The sequence below is a fragment of the Protomyctophum bolini genome, assembly GCF_963924005.1.
Source record: "Protomyctophum bolini genome assembly, chromosome: 6".
NCBI classification, from domain to species: domain Eukaryota; kingdom Metazoa; phylum Chordata; class Actinopteri; order Myctophiformes; family Myctophidae; genus Protomyctophum; species Protomyctophum bolini.
Window position 1 is genome coordinate 27,209,488 of NC_137867.1, and position 14,877 is coordinate 27,224,364.

General features: G+C 41.7%; 1 protein-coding gene across 3 annotated transcripts in view; it reads left to right on the top strand.

The window, feature by feature from the left end:
- unc5db (unc-5 netrin receptor Db) overlaps window positions 1-14,877 on the top strand; it is a 203,397-nt gene that overhangs the window by 39,376 nt on the left and 149,144 nt on the right. The window lies entirely within an intron of this gene.

Genomic DNA, 14,877 nt, shown 5'->3' on the forward strand with positions numbered 1-14,877 from the left:
TTGTTTCTCCTAAGACGAGGTGAAACAGGGGGATCTTGTTTCTCCTAAGACGAGGTGAAACAGGGGGATCTTGTTTCTCCTAAGACGAGGTGAAACAGGGTGATCTTGTTTCTCCTAAGACGAGGTGAAACAGGGTGATCTTCTTTCTCCTAAGACGAGGTGAAACAGGGGGATCTTGTTTCTCCTAAGAACAGGGTGATCTTCTTTTAGAAGAAACAAAGTGCACTGAGGGAACAAACAGTTAGTAGTGTATTAGACAAACAATACAATGAAATTAAATTCGGAATAAATGGATGCGACAACACACTAGTGATGAATAATGTACAATAGATAGGCTACTGCTCTAAGTTTCAGTTTGTGGCAAAGCAGTAGGACATGATGTATTGGTAGAGAGAGATGGCTAACACGGTAGTTAGCCATTTACTTTAGTGGTTGTTCAATTGGTCCAATTCAATCATTGGAAAACTAACTGCTCCTGATGAGCAGTTTGGTACTTTGCGTGGTTGCCTCCACTGTTGGGGCGTGGATGAATGAGTGTGGGTTTGGGTAAAGTATGCAGACAAATTACTGAAAATAATCTCCCTTAAAAACGCAACTCATTACAAGAAACCAATCTATTTGTCATTTCTGCATAAATGTCGTCAATATAGTGTTTTTTCCCTCCCCCACCTCCCCTATCTAAAGCAAGTTGTCAAAATTTGGCCAGACTCTTGATATTTTGGGCTCCCCTCCCAGATCATCTCCCTCACTTGTTGTCACCCCCCCCCCCCCCCCCCCCCCATCAGTCTACCCATGCTTCCCACTATGGCAGATATCCAGCCGAACATGAAAAGTAGTAGCCAAGTTTGTCTCACTTTCGCTTTAGTCTGTTGGGTGCATGTGATGAGGAGCGGTTGCAGGAGAGCTAGCTTGTTTTGACATATGTCCTAATTACTTAGTTTGTAGCAATTAATTGTGTTCTATGTATTTGACCGCTTAGTGCGCTTACCTTGTTGATTGACTAAAGTGATAGGCCTACCCTTTCTCAAATATTGCACATTGTAGCCTGAGAGAACTGGGTGAGGGAAGTGATTAAAGGATAAAGGTATTGGATAAATGCACATTCAAATTATTTATTACACTTTTATGTGTATATACTGGGTTTACGTTATTTGTGTGTTATTTGTGTTACTCATATTTCTTATTTCTTTACCAAAATCAAATCAAATAAAGGACACAGGAGTTGTAAGTTGCATCAACCTAGGACTGCAGAAGGGACTCCGTTATGTCACATTATAGACAAAATTGTGCCATGGTGTGGTAGAATCCAATCCATGGTTTAGGAGATACTGGACTGGAGTTAATACGGCTGCAACCAAAATACAGAACTAAAAACTGTCAGCGACCTTTGACAATGCAAAAAATTGCTGTGCAAAGGTGCAATGCAAAGGTGAGGCAACATCTGCCGTGTTCTCAGCCTAGATCATCTCGACACTGAGGAAATCGCAGCATTTTTTTCACCAGGTCAGTTCCTCATTGACAGTAATGTTAATCTAATCATTAAATTAAAGTGTTAATCAAATGCTATTTTCTCACTGCCTTTGTGAATAAATAATGCATTGGATATGTGATAAACAAATTATCACCTGGCATTCATCATTGCCCTTGGTATCTAACCTCAGGCAATATGTCCATATAATAATGTCCATATAATAATCTATATTAATTAACAGTAGTGGCAGAAAAGGTCAACGGCACATCCAGTACAAATCTCCCTATTGAATATGTTCTGGTACAATAGGACACCGTTATGACCCCACTCACTCTGCATTGTGGGCTAGTTTAAGTACAAATAATCTCACGATTACTAGCTTGGACATGAGATTGATTAGGACTTCATTTCTCATCATACCATTTCACACATCATCGTCTGAAGATGCTGTGGCTTGTTTTTTTGTAGACCAGTATGTATAATAACATCTAGTGTGGCTATGTGGTTTATTTCTTTATTATTATTTTTTAAATTATTTATGGTACACAAATATGTCACCTTGTTTTTCTTTTTTGATACAAAATAAGACACTACTTATGGAGATGGACAATTATAGTGTTATACCAGATGTGGCTTTTAGTGACACTTCAATTTCATGAACACTATTGTCCCTATACTGGATACTGGTCACAACGTTGCGACGTGTGTGTGTGTGTGTGTGTGTGTGTGTGTGTGTGTGTGTGTGTGTGTGTGTGTGTGTGTGTGTGTGTGTGTGTGTGTGTGTGTGTGTGTGTGTGTGTGTGTGTGTGTGTGTGTGTGTGTGTGTGTGTGTGTGTGTGTGTGTGTGTGTGTGTGTGTGTGTGTGTGTGTGTGTGTGGGGTCCTTTATTGCCTGTTGATGGTGACATAACTAAGGTACGTTTCAGGGTTGGTATATGTAGGCCATGTATGGCCTACTTGTGTGCAAGTTGGCACCTCGACAGAGTGCATTTTTAGTTTGATTTTTTTTTTCTCCACTGAGATTTCCATTTAGCTTCTCTTACGGGTGGAAACTTTCAAATTTGATTGACGTGTTGTTGGGGCATATACAGTATTTATTTAACTCTATATTTATTCAATGTGAAATGGATCATGTTCAAATAGAATAGAGTGTTCAAGGCCAAGAGTTTCATTAGTTTTCCATCTACTTAAATGTAATATATTGGTACATTATGCACATTTTGTCTGTGTATAAAGCATAATTTGCTGCTGGAATGTTTGAGAAGAATAAAACAGTGAGTGTGCCAAAGCCAAGTGCATGATGGATGTGTCACTCAGACTATTTGACGAGTTAATTGAAAGCTGTGCACTGTCCTCTGTTAGAATAAGTATAGCAAATGACTAGTTACTGTCAAATTGTCAATGAACAGGTACAAATATCACTATCCACATAATCTGTTGTGTCCTTTGTAATTAATTGTGAAGCACAATATTTTGTTATTCATAACCACAAATTAATTAATTAATTTTATTTACAGCTTGGAGCAGTGTTATAGTAGTATGAATGATTTATGGCTGCATTAATAACTTTTATTTTTGGTTATTAATAAACCCACCATACTGTCCAAAGGATTATTAAATAATCACATTAATTAACAACTTTACTCATACAATTGATTACACTAAAATATGATTAAAACAATATGCAGTTAAAATAAAAGTGCAATCAATGAAAGAAAGATTCTGTCTAATCACACATGAATAGAAAAGTATATTATGCAATTGTGTTGATGAAATTTAAGCCATATTGAAGTGTCACTATGAAAGTATCCTTTCATGGTCATGAGGGGAATATACAATAAACAGATTGCCAGTGCCAACTGAATTCGACTTAGGGCCGATTCATACTCCTATTTTACCGCTGTTTCGGCGCTGTAGTGCCGAAATGATTTCGGCTCGTCAGAAATTTTCTGTAGCACCGAAGCGCCGACTTTAGGACGGTACCCGCCCCCCCGAACCTCAAATGACGTCAAATTGTAGGCTCTACAGCGCCGAACCAACTTTTATTCGGCTCTAAAATAGGAGTATGAATCGGCCCTTAGCCTGGCTTGCCCATGCCCCACTAAGTCAAGATATCAGCCTGAGCAGGGGAGGTTACTGTAGCATCGTATGTTATGGTTTGGTGTGAATCTAATAGCATAGATTTCCAAGCGAGAGCAGTTTACAAGAGTGACTTCAGTTTTTGCTTACTGTATGTCCCAAAGGAAGAAGAGGTGGTCATAGGAGACGAGTTGACTGTCCCTCTGTGCCTGACCTGATGAAATCTAAGATAAGCAACCTCAGGCTGTTCTATAACTTTGTCTAGGGAGATGACCTTAAAAAACCAACATCATCATTGAATTCACCATTAAATAAGCATTCGATACAAACAGTGGTGCCTCTTGAAAACCTCAGAATTTCCACCCGTGTCCAGCTGTGCTGTAGAAACCCAGGCATACTGTATACTGCCTGCGAAGCACAATCACAATTCACAACCAGAAAGGGGCTGAGTGCATATCTACGCCAGGCTGGGTGGAAGCTGCAGGCTGGAATGGCTTATAGAGTACAACTTTTCACTGTACCACTATAGGCAGAAATTAGTGCATTTCTGATGACCTATGTTTAAACAGTTATATGCCAAAATTCCATGTTCTACTGGCAGCATGTTCAAAATGTTTGATGGCACAAACATTCACAATGAAGACTTGTATTAATCTTTGTATTGAGCATTTCTAATTACTTCAGTAATGATATGGATTAATGTGGAATATTCTTCCTCATACAATGTGCTGTTACATTTATTTTGCGTAACCGTAAAGCCCCAAAATCCACCCCCAAAGTCAACTGCGCGCACACCTACAGTTGGCTGTGATACCCCTGCACTGTCCGCAATGACTGGTTTATCAAACTGTTCGGCATGAACCTACTAGTAAATCATTAGATTGGTGTCAGGTTTGCTCTGAAACAATAGGCCTGCATACAAAATTACAGAATTTAAGTTGAAAGGAAGCCTGATAGGCGAACTTCAAGCACCCTCCCGACGGGCAAGGACAAAGTTTAAAAAGCCTTTAATGTACACACATTTAAAATCAAAGTAAAACCAGCAAAGGGATGCAGGCTGTTTTCAACACAAGTGTCTTCCTCAGGGCGTGGTTAAAGGTAATCACCCAAGTTCAAGCCTTTATACATAGTGTCATGTCATAGTGGTGTGAGCAGTTAGTAACCTAAAAGTAAAATGTAAAACACAATCTAATTTAACATTTGTGGAGTTGGTCACCTGACCAAAAGCGGTTGACAGAAACTGGTCGACATGTTCTGTTGCCCCAACACGGGCAGAAACAAGGCCTTTTAACCAGGCTACTTACACACACTACAACTCGCTTACAATTCGCAAACCTGGCAACACTGTTCCGTGTTCTCATAGGCCCTCCAGGCCCGCCCCCACAGCTACTTTTCAGTCTCACAATCGGCCATCTTGCTTTTTACTTCGATGCGCGAGTGGACATTTAATGCAAATACATTAATTATAGCTCCAGCAAGCAAACACAAACACCTCAACTCCATCTCATTGTGAATAAGAATTCCGAGGGGAAAAATAATTTTTGGAACGCCACTTTCACCCAGTATGAAGCTAAATGTGGAAGCCGTGTGTGTCACACCAACACTGGTGACCCAGAGAATCCTGTGCCGATTCTCAGGCATCTGGCCTGAGGCACTGCCTGCGAGTTGGCTCTGCGTGCGCTTTTTCCAACTCTCACTGATTTATCCAGCTCACACGTCAATCACAATCAGCAGCTCTCAGCCTGCACACACACGCACGTCTGTCTTGCGCACACGCGCACACACACACACACACACACACAGAGACACAGAATAGGCATGCAGGCTAAGGCGAGTGGCAATTTAATGCAAATAAATTATTTATAGGTCCAGCAAGCAAATCATGATGGTCTGTAGGTCACAATCACATTCCGATTTGAGGGGTTGTGTTTTGTATGACATTTTGGCCAGTAGTTTTATATCTATCTCAGCTTTTGCCTGATAGCACACATGCTAACAGTGCTGACCACAACGTTAGCAGCATTTGATGACAGCTTGCCATAGCAACGTACAGTGTGCGCAGACCTAACGTGAGCTTCTGGGACAGAAACTTGCGTTTTCATGACAGCAGCAGCTGCTGCACCCTGTGATAGATACTGTGCTAAAGATGCTAAAGCAACACAAAACAACATCCACACGCAAAACAAACCAGGGACCAGGGTTGCCACATATCGTGGATGTGAGAGTGAAACAAGCAACCAGGTCTATAAAAATGTTAATAGGCCAGTTCAAAGTAGGTAAATCAGAAATGGTCCGGAAATTAGTCTTAAAATAATCAATTATAGTGTTGACTGTCACACTTTGTTGTCTAATGTTGTTTCAGAGCAGTGGAACTCAAACATTTCCATGTCAAGGACTACCAATAGATAAACAAGTCCAAAGTAGCTTATAATGATCAGACTTGGCAACACTGTCTCTAGGTTGAACGTTCGACTTTACAAGCTCACACATATGAAATATGTTTTTTTGAATCTTCAAACTGAGACATATTTGATGATAATACTGTTAGCACAGTCATCATACTCCAAGAGCATACAAATGGAACCAAATGGACCCTGATTTTCCCAGAGAGCAAATGGTATCAAATGGGGGTTTGTGGCCTAATGCATTTCAAACTGGGGCTTCTTGCTATTATATTCTCTGCATATCTTATCAACTTGGGGTGAATATTTCACCACAATACTTTACTGAATATTTCACAAGAATATAACACAAGAGTCAAATGTACGGTCAAATGTAATCACAATATAGGCTACAGATGTACATATTTATGACACAGTAAAATGTCGAAAATTAGTGCTATCCCCCCCCCCCACACACACACACACACACGACAGGCAAGGCTGTTGTTTGCATCGTTAGCAGGCAGCAGCTACCTTGCCACTGCTCTCTGTGACTGTAGTTGTTTCACCATGTTTGCGTATTTATGAGAAATAAAAAACACTTTCTGTTATTGCAACGACACTGGGATGAGCCCGGCGAAGCCGGGCGAAATTCTAGTAATATATATATATATAGAGAGACGAAATGTTTACATTACATTACAGTTTAGAGTTTACACTAAACTCAAGCGTTTAGGTTCTAAACACTTATTTGTAACACTTAAATGTAACACTTAAATGTGTCACAGTGTTTAGATTATAAACAGAAGAGCATGTTTAAATGATTGCAGGCTAGTCCTGTCTGCCTCGGCAGGTTGTGTTCTGTCGCTAAGACGGCGGCAGGTTTCAACGGCAGGCTGGCATCGCTGTTGCCAGCCAGGGTTGCCAGCATGTAGCCTAAGCAGAGTACAGTACTGTATGCATGCATACCCTTACCTACCTGACAGGTGAAAACAAGCACCCAGATTAGCATTTCAATGTCTGATCTGCATGTGTACAAGTGGACAGACAACGCGGTCCACCCCCCGCCACCCCCGGGTGGTGATAGCATAAACTATCAGATTAATGAAAACTTCCACTCTAATTTACGCTAATTTAAATAGTCTGAATGCAGTTGAATCAATGTTAAATACATGAACCTGCAGCTACAGTATGTTGTTTGAAAGAGAACTAATTGACACTTTGGATTTTGGTTGACATAATCAACCTTTTCAAATCAAAGCCCAGAAGACTGCCTTGTATATGTAAGTCAATATAGTAACAGGTAAGCCCGTCATGGTATACGTATGTTTTACATTTGATAGACTTTAATTTGAGCCCTCCCCTGGGCTCAAATTAAAAACTGTAGGCCCTCGGACTCAAAAAAGAAAAAGCTTGATCTTCTAGTGGCCCCTTCCCATGAATATCGAACGGCCCCTAACTGGGATAGATACAGTAGATATAAATATATCAATATAGTTTGTGCTTCTGCTTGTGAGTGTCTCTGAAGGCCTGAAGGTTTGTGTTGCTGCATTTGGACAAAGTAAAATATAAATTATAAAAATATGTCAAGCTGCAGTATTTTGCTGCCTACAAGTGTTGCTGATGTTTCTTTCTCTATTTCCTTGAGTGGTTCTGAAGTCAATTTAGTATAGCCCCCAAAGAGCAGGTATGAGGAGCCTCCGGCAAATGTATGGAGCGCTCTGTGGAGAGGGCCGTGAAACTGACAGGGTTCCGATAGGCAGGCTGCGTGGAAACCCATTACAGCCGTCAGTCTGGCAGTGGCCAAATCCATTATATGATCACCAAGATCAATCCATAAGGTAGCTTTTTTGATGTCTGCATTTGAAGCAGCCACGGGTGATGGATGATTTTAGCCTCCTGTTTTCAGGAACCTGTTTGAAATTCTCCTTTTCTTCAGGCTACAGCAGTCAATATGCACTCTTAACGCCACAGCTCTGCATTAGTGGGGGAAGGTAGAGTAGTAGTGGACGGTGGGCAGGGCTTGGAAAGGAGGCCTCCTCTGAAAACCAAAGCTGGAAAATGGTGGAGCTTTGTTCAGTAGCTGTTTCCTGCATGACTCTGTTTAGGCTGGATGGTGCTGCTGTTGCTTGTGACTGCAAAGTTTGGCTTATTGTGGCACATTAGAATTGCTCATGAAACATTTATTAACCCCCTTATTCTGACTCCAGAACTACGGAAATTATTTTTTCCCCACAATTTATTGACACTTGTCATGATAGATTGCTGATGCAAAGTTGTCATCCATCAAGCCTGTACAAGCTTGTTTCGCTTGGGGGAATGAGCCCATTGATGATATTTCTCAGGGTTTAAATGAGCATGCTCTTTACAGGCAACACGGTTCATTAGTTCTCCCGAATATCCCCCACAGTTACCAAGTTCAGATTTCATTTTTAGGGTAATAGATTTCAGTGCAGTATGAGATAATTCACACACATTGCCTCTAGTAATGTAATTGAGCAGTGATATACAGCACATTGGCGCCTCTGATTTAGTGAGCTCTGACGTGCGATAAACATGTACTTGAAATCCCTCTTTGCTCTTGATATGAAAACTTGAGACATGGTCATTAGCTGAAGCTTGGCATTATTCGCTGACTTCACGTTGTTCAACAACCTAGGAAGAAACCTTTTCTAAATCATCATTTGGAGTAACCACCGTAAATTGCTCGCTGGAGATTAATAAGTAAGCGATTTCAGCAAGGAATCGTCAGGCTGTTCTAATGGCTTTTCGCAAGAATTGCTGCATGCCATGATCATTAACATTGAAATATCCCCCCATCGCAGAGTGTGCAGAAGCTTTCATCCACTACACCCAATCTGCACATTCCCTGTTGTGTGTTGCTGTGCAACAAACAACTGTGCGGACAGCGTCACACTCTGTGTAATGGTCCTGTTCAAATGAGCTAATGCTACCTCTGTCCTACCTCCCAGTTTCATCGTCCATGGCTAATTGTCACAAGTCTAACGACCACCCTAAATGAGGAAAATAGAATACGGACACTTGCATACTCATTTGGAGACGAGTAATTGGCCTGGTATTCGTTTTGGACACTGCAGGGATTAGGCCTAATTCATACTTTGTTGCACTCTTTATCCAGTTGAAAATCATTTATTTTCATTTAACAACAGACATGCAATGAAATATGAACTAGCCCTTTGGATAAATGGACCCCTTGTGTTACTGGGAATTCATCTCTGTGTTGTTTAGACAGCCTGTCAAGGCTCTTTTGGCACAGTGTGAATCCCAATTATGTTGGTCAGTTCTCTGTGCAATGACAAGGCCTTTCTCAATGTTGTACAGTGTTTCTTACTGGAGTGTAGCCTCACCACATGTTCCAGCATAGCTGTCGCCTCTGTATTAAGCACCTAGGCCTGACCTGTTGCTTTATTCCATTTGCGTTGCTGGCCAGCTTCAGTCTCTGAAGTCACAGCAGCTATTTTGTATTTGTTTGTGGTCCCTGTCCTCCAATGTCTGGCACAGAACTGAACCAATATAGGCTACTGCCAGCCGCTGCCCCAAATATTTTGTGCTTCAATATGGTGCTAGAGTATTCAACAGAGGTTCACACGTTTTCATCATCTGTGGGATCTATCAGAGATTTATCTTTTGCCAACCCTTTTCATACTTGGATGCGCAGAGGGTGCCAAATGAGAATAATGTATAATATTGCAGGAGGCATTCGTCACACCTGACTTACCGAGACCCAACCAGCTACGGAGCGAAACGTAGTGATTGAAATCATAATCACACATTGGTCTGGTTGGAGTAGGAGGCAGTAGGGAGGCAGAACAGTCAGCACCCCCTACCCTCTAAGCTTATTATTTGACTGTTTTCTCCATGTACTTGCTCAAGTACATTCACATTCAGCAATATACTGTAGGTTGTCTGTAGACTGACCAGTGGCAATAACGTTAAAGAAATGTGGTGTGCTGTGGATTGTTTAACTAGTAGGGCTGTATCTCGTGCGTGTGCATAAAGCTCATTTGAATTGCATATGGGGGGCAGGCGACGGTGAGTGCGGTGTCTGAACTACCGGGGCGGCAGCCCTCTCGCCCCTTTTCCTGTCACCATACTGTACACTATCCAATAAAGGCAGAAAAAGCCCCAAAGAATATTTTTTTAAATAAAAAAATATTTGATTGGTGTTTATTTTTGTCCCTAATTACAACCATTAATCACCTATGAAACAATGCACACGCAGAAGGCACTAAGAAATAAAAAGTACAAACAGATCAGTCCTCCCTCTCTGCCAGCTCTTTGCTTTGCTGATTAGCATATGATAATTAGTTATGGACAATTGGCCTCATGGATGGTTTCATTAAAGAAGTATCACACTGGGACCTCATTAGCGAGCTAATATACAGGGTAATGTTAGACCTGGTTTACCTCAGTGGATGGTTTTTATTTATTGAGTGGTGCTATCAAGGCCTTATACCCTGCCAATGAGAGAGAAAGCTGTATCCACAATCTCAGCATGTTTATTATAAACGTATTCTTAAGATGTTGACCTGCTGCAGTAATATGGCGAATGGTTGACATGGAAACAGCACCCTTCAAAGGACAGTCCATCTAATTTGTGGGAAATGACTGACAGTATTCTGCCTGTTTCAATATCCCTGGAGGTATCATTTTATATTGCAATACAGTTTGCCAAGCGATTGCAGCAACCTTGATAACACAACAAAAACATCCCTCTGAAGAAGACAAGAGAAAAATTATGGACGTAGTTCAGCATAATTCCCCTTGCTGTGCTTAGCATGTTGTCATTGACTAAAAAGGTTATCACCGATCTGTGTTCAGCTAAACGTGGTGTAGAGCAACAGGAGGAGGTGTTATAGATGGATGGGATCGGTGGGGTGGGGCAGGGCTGGGGTGTGCACTGTGCAGGGAGGAACAGAGGAAGGGAGGGGATGGGTCTCCCTGGATATTATCAGAACAGACCAGCCTACTGAGGTGTTCCACTTCCCTGCACAGCGCCTCAGACATGCTTCTCGTTATGTTTCACAATGAGCCCAAGTAGTCTATAGTACACTGTAGGAGCCACCATTCTGCAACGGATAAAGAACTAAGGTCCCGCGGTGATCCATCTTGGTTTCTTGTGAATCCCTCCGTCCTAATCCTAGGAGAAGCATGCAGCATTGTACTGGAGTTAGTGGTGAAATGGAGACTCTACCTTTTTAATATACTGATGAGATTGAAGCTCAACACCCCAACCCCCACCAGCCCCCGACCACATACAGTCAAGTTGAGTCAACCACCAACCCCCCCAACCTCAGCCGTGCCATCGTTCACTAAAATATGCAACCACGTCATGTAACTGAGGTAATCTGTCCAATGCTCCACACTGGTAACTATCCCCCCCCCCCCCCCCCCAACACACACACTCACACCCACACCCAAGGGGGCAAAGTTACAAATACTGTTGGGTAGTGAGACAGAGTCGACGGTGTTGGCAGGACTTGCTAACAAGATTTGTTTCATAACAGGGAAGGGAGCCGGGCTGCCAGATGAATTATTGATACATGCTCGACGGTGACCTGCCACAGACCAGGGCTACAAAGTTCACCACCGCAAATCCCTGACAGCGCTCATTATAAGACTGAGCCAGCCGGCTGCAGCGGTGCAGCCATCATTTTTTTCCTCCTTTCTCCATACCATTTTCTTCTCTTCAGTCCTCATGGGAAAGCTTTTTTTATGTTGTAGGGTGCCAAACGGCACCAGCATGACAGTACGATAACAAGTGTCAGAAGCTGAGTGGGCTGAGAAACAGTGAAGGCTGTAGAGCAATTTGCTCCGCAAACTCTGAAGCACAGGTTGGAGGATTCTTTTCTGAAGTCCTTTTGAGATGTGAGCTGTCATCATGAGGAAAATGCTTTATGTAAATCTGTATGTTTAGAAGTAGGACACTTCAGTTTTGCAAGTTCAGTTAAACATTCTATTCAAGCTGTACACTGCTTTGAGAAAGTTTACTCCCTAGCCATTAGGAACCTAGATGGGGGCTTGTGTGTGTCAATAATGTTTTGTTGTTACTTGTTACATCTTGTGTGCAGGTACATGAGAGTAAAAATGTTCTGTTGTCTTCGCCAGGGAAGCAAAGACTGTGTGTGTGTGTGTGTGTGTGTGTGTGTGTGTGTGTGTGTGTGTGTGTGTGTGTGTGTGTGTGTGTGTGTGTGTGTGTGTGTGTGTGTGTGTGTGTGTGTGTGTGTGTGTGTGTGTGTGTGTGTGGACGTGTTGGATGCAGCCAGACTGATCAGCAGTAATATGATAAACATGTATCATTGACATTTTTTATATTCTGTTCTAATTGGTTATTGCCTTCCAAAGTTTGCAAGGAACAAAAATCATGAAATCTGATCTACACCTAATTAGAATCGCATATTGAGGGGCCTCTAAACCACTCGTTCTCAACCTTTTCAGGCCACGACCTCCCGAAATAATCATATTTAAATTAGGGACCCCCCTACCCTGATCAGCACTTTTGGCCAATTGATGAGGCGCTAGCCCTCATATACAGCTTTTTGTCCTTCGTGTCACATTTGCCAATGTGACAAATCTGCTTTTCTAAACAGTGCAACTGTTTTAATTCAGCTCGGGGCTTATATATATATACTGTATCACATAAATTCAGTTGTCATCTTACATGAATGATCATGGTGAAAAGACGAGGTTTTTTAAAACATTCTATCATGGTTAAAAGATAATAACATAAGTTGACAAATTAATTCATGAAGTATATTTAAACATTTTATTGGATGATGTACGACGACAACACTGGTGTGATTTCATAGTATCGTATAGTAGCCGTAATAGTAGCCGGGTTGCAAATAGTAGCCAGGTCCCAAATACAGTTTTTCTTTTGTTTTGTTGTTTTTTGCATATAATATTTGCACGACTGCCAAGTTGATGCCTTAGACATTAATTGGATAAACTGTCGGTGGAATAACTACTACAATATAATGAATGCAACATCAAATCATACCCAATTTGGAATCACAGGATGAGGGGCCTCTATAAGTCGCACCTCCAAAAGCGCTTTCACTTTTGCCCATAGGTCGGCTCCGCAAATGTGAAACGTTGTATGTTGTAGAATCGCAGCTTCCTCCTGCCCACTGCCAGCTGCAACCTACGGCTGACACAGCCCTAGGCTGCCCAGACTGACGCACCTTTCTAGTTCCTCTGTGTGCGTGTTAGTCAAACATAACACGTTTGTTTGACTAATAATCACGTTCTGAATCATGAAACGTCATGAGCCTGTTGGATGGCTGTCATTACTCAAACTAACACCTGATTTATGCTTCAGGGATAATGTTGTGCAATATGTAGCTCGACAAAAAATTACATCTTTTCAACTAGCAGTCGGCATAACACGTCGACACTTTTGCATAGTGCATTTACATTTGAAAATACATTATATTTGTAGAGCAATGCGTCTCATTTTTGTTGCCGAAGCATACATCAGGCTTAATACAGTGGATGCATACTCAGTAATAATGACTGACCTGAAGGCATGCCAAGATCTGACGGAGCAAAGCGGTGATGAGACAATAGCATCTTTCATATTAATTCCAGATAACTGAATGTAATTGTTTGACCTTAATTACCATTGAACATGCTTTGTGGAGCTTGGCTGGATGTGATATAGCACAGAGGAATAGAGGAGAGAGGGTTTTAAAGGAACCCGTGCTGAAGGCGGTGGTGACAGAAAGCTTGGCATGGCCATTCATAACAGCGAGGGCCTGCACGTGCCGAACAAGTGGCTGCTGCAACCCCACATAATGAAAGTCATGAATAAAATCCATACTCACTGCGTGGGACGGTGGATTGAAAATACAAAAGAGAACCCATATATATGTATGGAGGTTTTATAACAAGATCTTGGACGTTTCAATCTCTCACTAGCCCAAAGCAGTGCATTTTTAAGTGTTGAGTACACGTGTTCAAACAATACCAGATTTAGACCTTGAATGGTTGCTTGTTTTATTTTAGGATGTAATACCAGTTGTATGGGTCTCTTATCGTTTTAAATTCATAATAAGGTCTCTCATTAAGTCACTTGTTTTCATGACCTATTCCATTATTTTCCCAATGCATGGCACCAAATAAGGCACTGTTTAAATTTAGGACTGGTGACAAATAGGGTTTCTTTTCATATGCAATGGTCCTCAAATTGTTCCAGCCTCATTTCTTTTTCCAGATCACAATTTTTTTTTATATGGGAGTTTCGATTTCCTAGACCACAGAAGCATACCTGGGGTGCTTGGCAGTTAAACATGCACCCCTATTAACCTAGCTTCCTGTGGCTCCCAGAGGAAGATGGTGGTGGATGTTTGGGGGAGGGGAATGGTGGCTGAGCAGTGGGGGAGCTCAGTCTGAGGGATGTGAGAAAGCATCAACATAATTAAAGTTTCATTCTGAGCCAACACACACAACCTGTTCAAGCGGAGCTTTAGGAAGCTCTTTCCAAAGAGCGTGCTGCAGCGCTGTGATAGTCCAAATGGGATTTTCTTGTTCCCCCAAAACCTCTTCGCTTTCAGGTTCCATGGTTTTTGGAGAGATTTGTGAAAATGTGCTGGCGAAATTCACCTCTTAATAGACTCTACCTCACCTACTTGCACTCCTCATTCTTTGTATCAGTTCTTGTTGTCATTTTCGATAGATGAACTGCATGTACTTGACTTTCTTTTTTTTGCACTTTGAGACATGTCATAAGTCAGGCGCTATTGGCTTTACAGTTCGTATGCTAGTTTGTACAGTAGCCTATATTGTCAATTTAGTTTTTCTTTGTTTATTTCAGAATTTTTTTGTGGGGTTTTCAGAATGTTTTCACAGTGCTCTCCTCAAATCTTTGAGGTTGTAAAACTTCAGATTGCATTAGTCCCAATCTTCCATAGAGACACTGTATGAG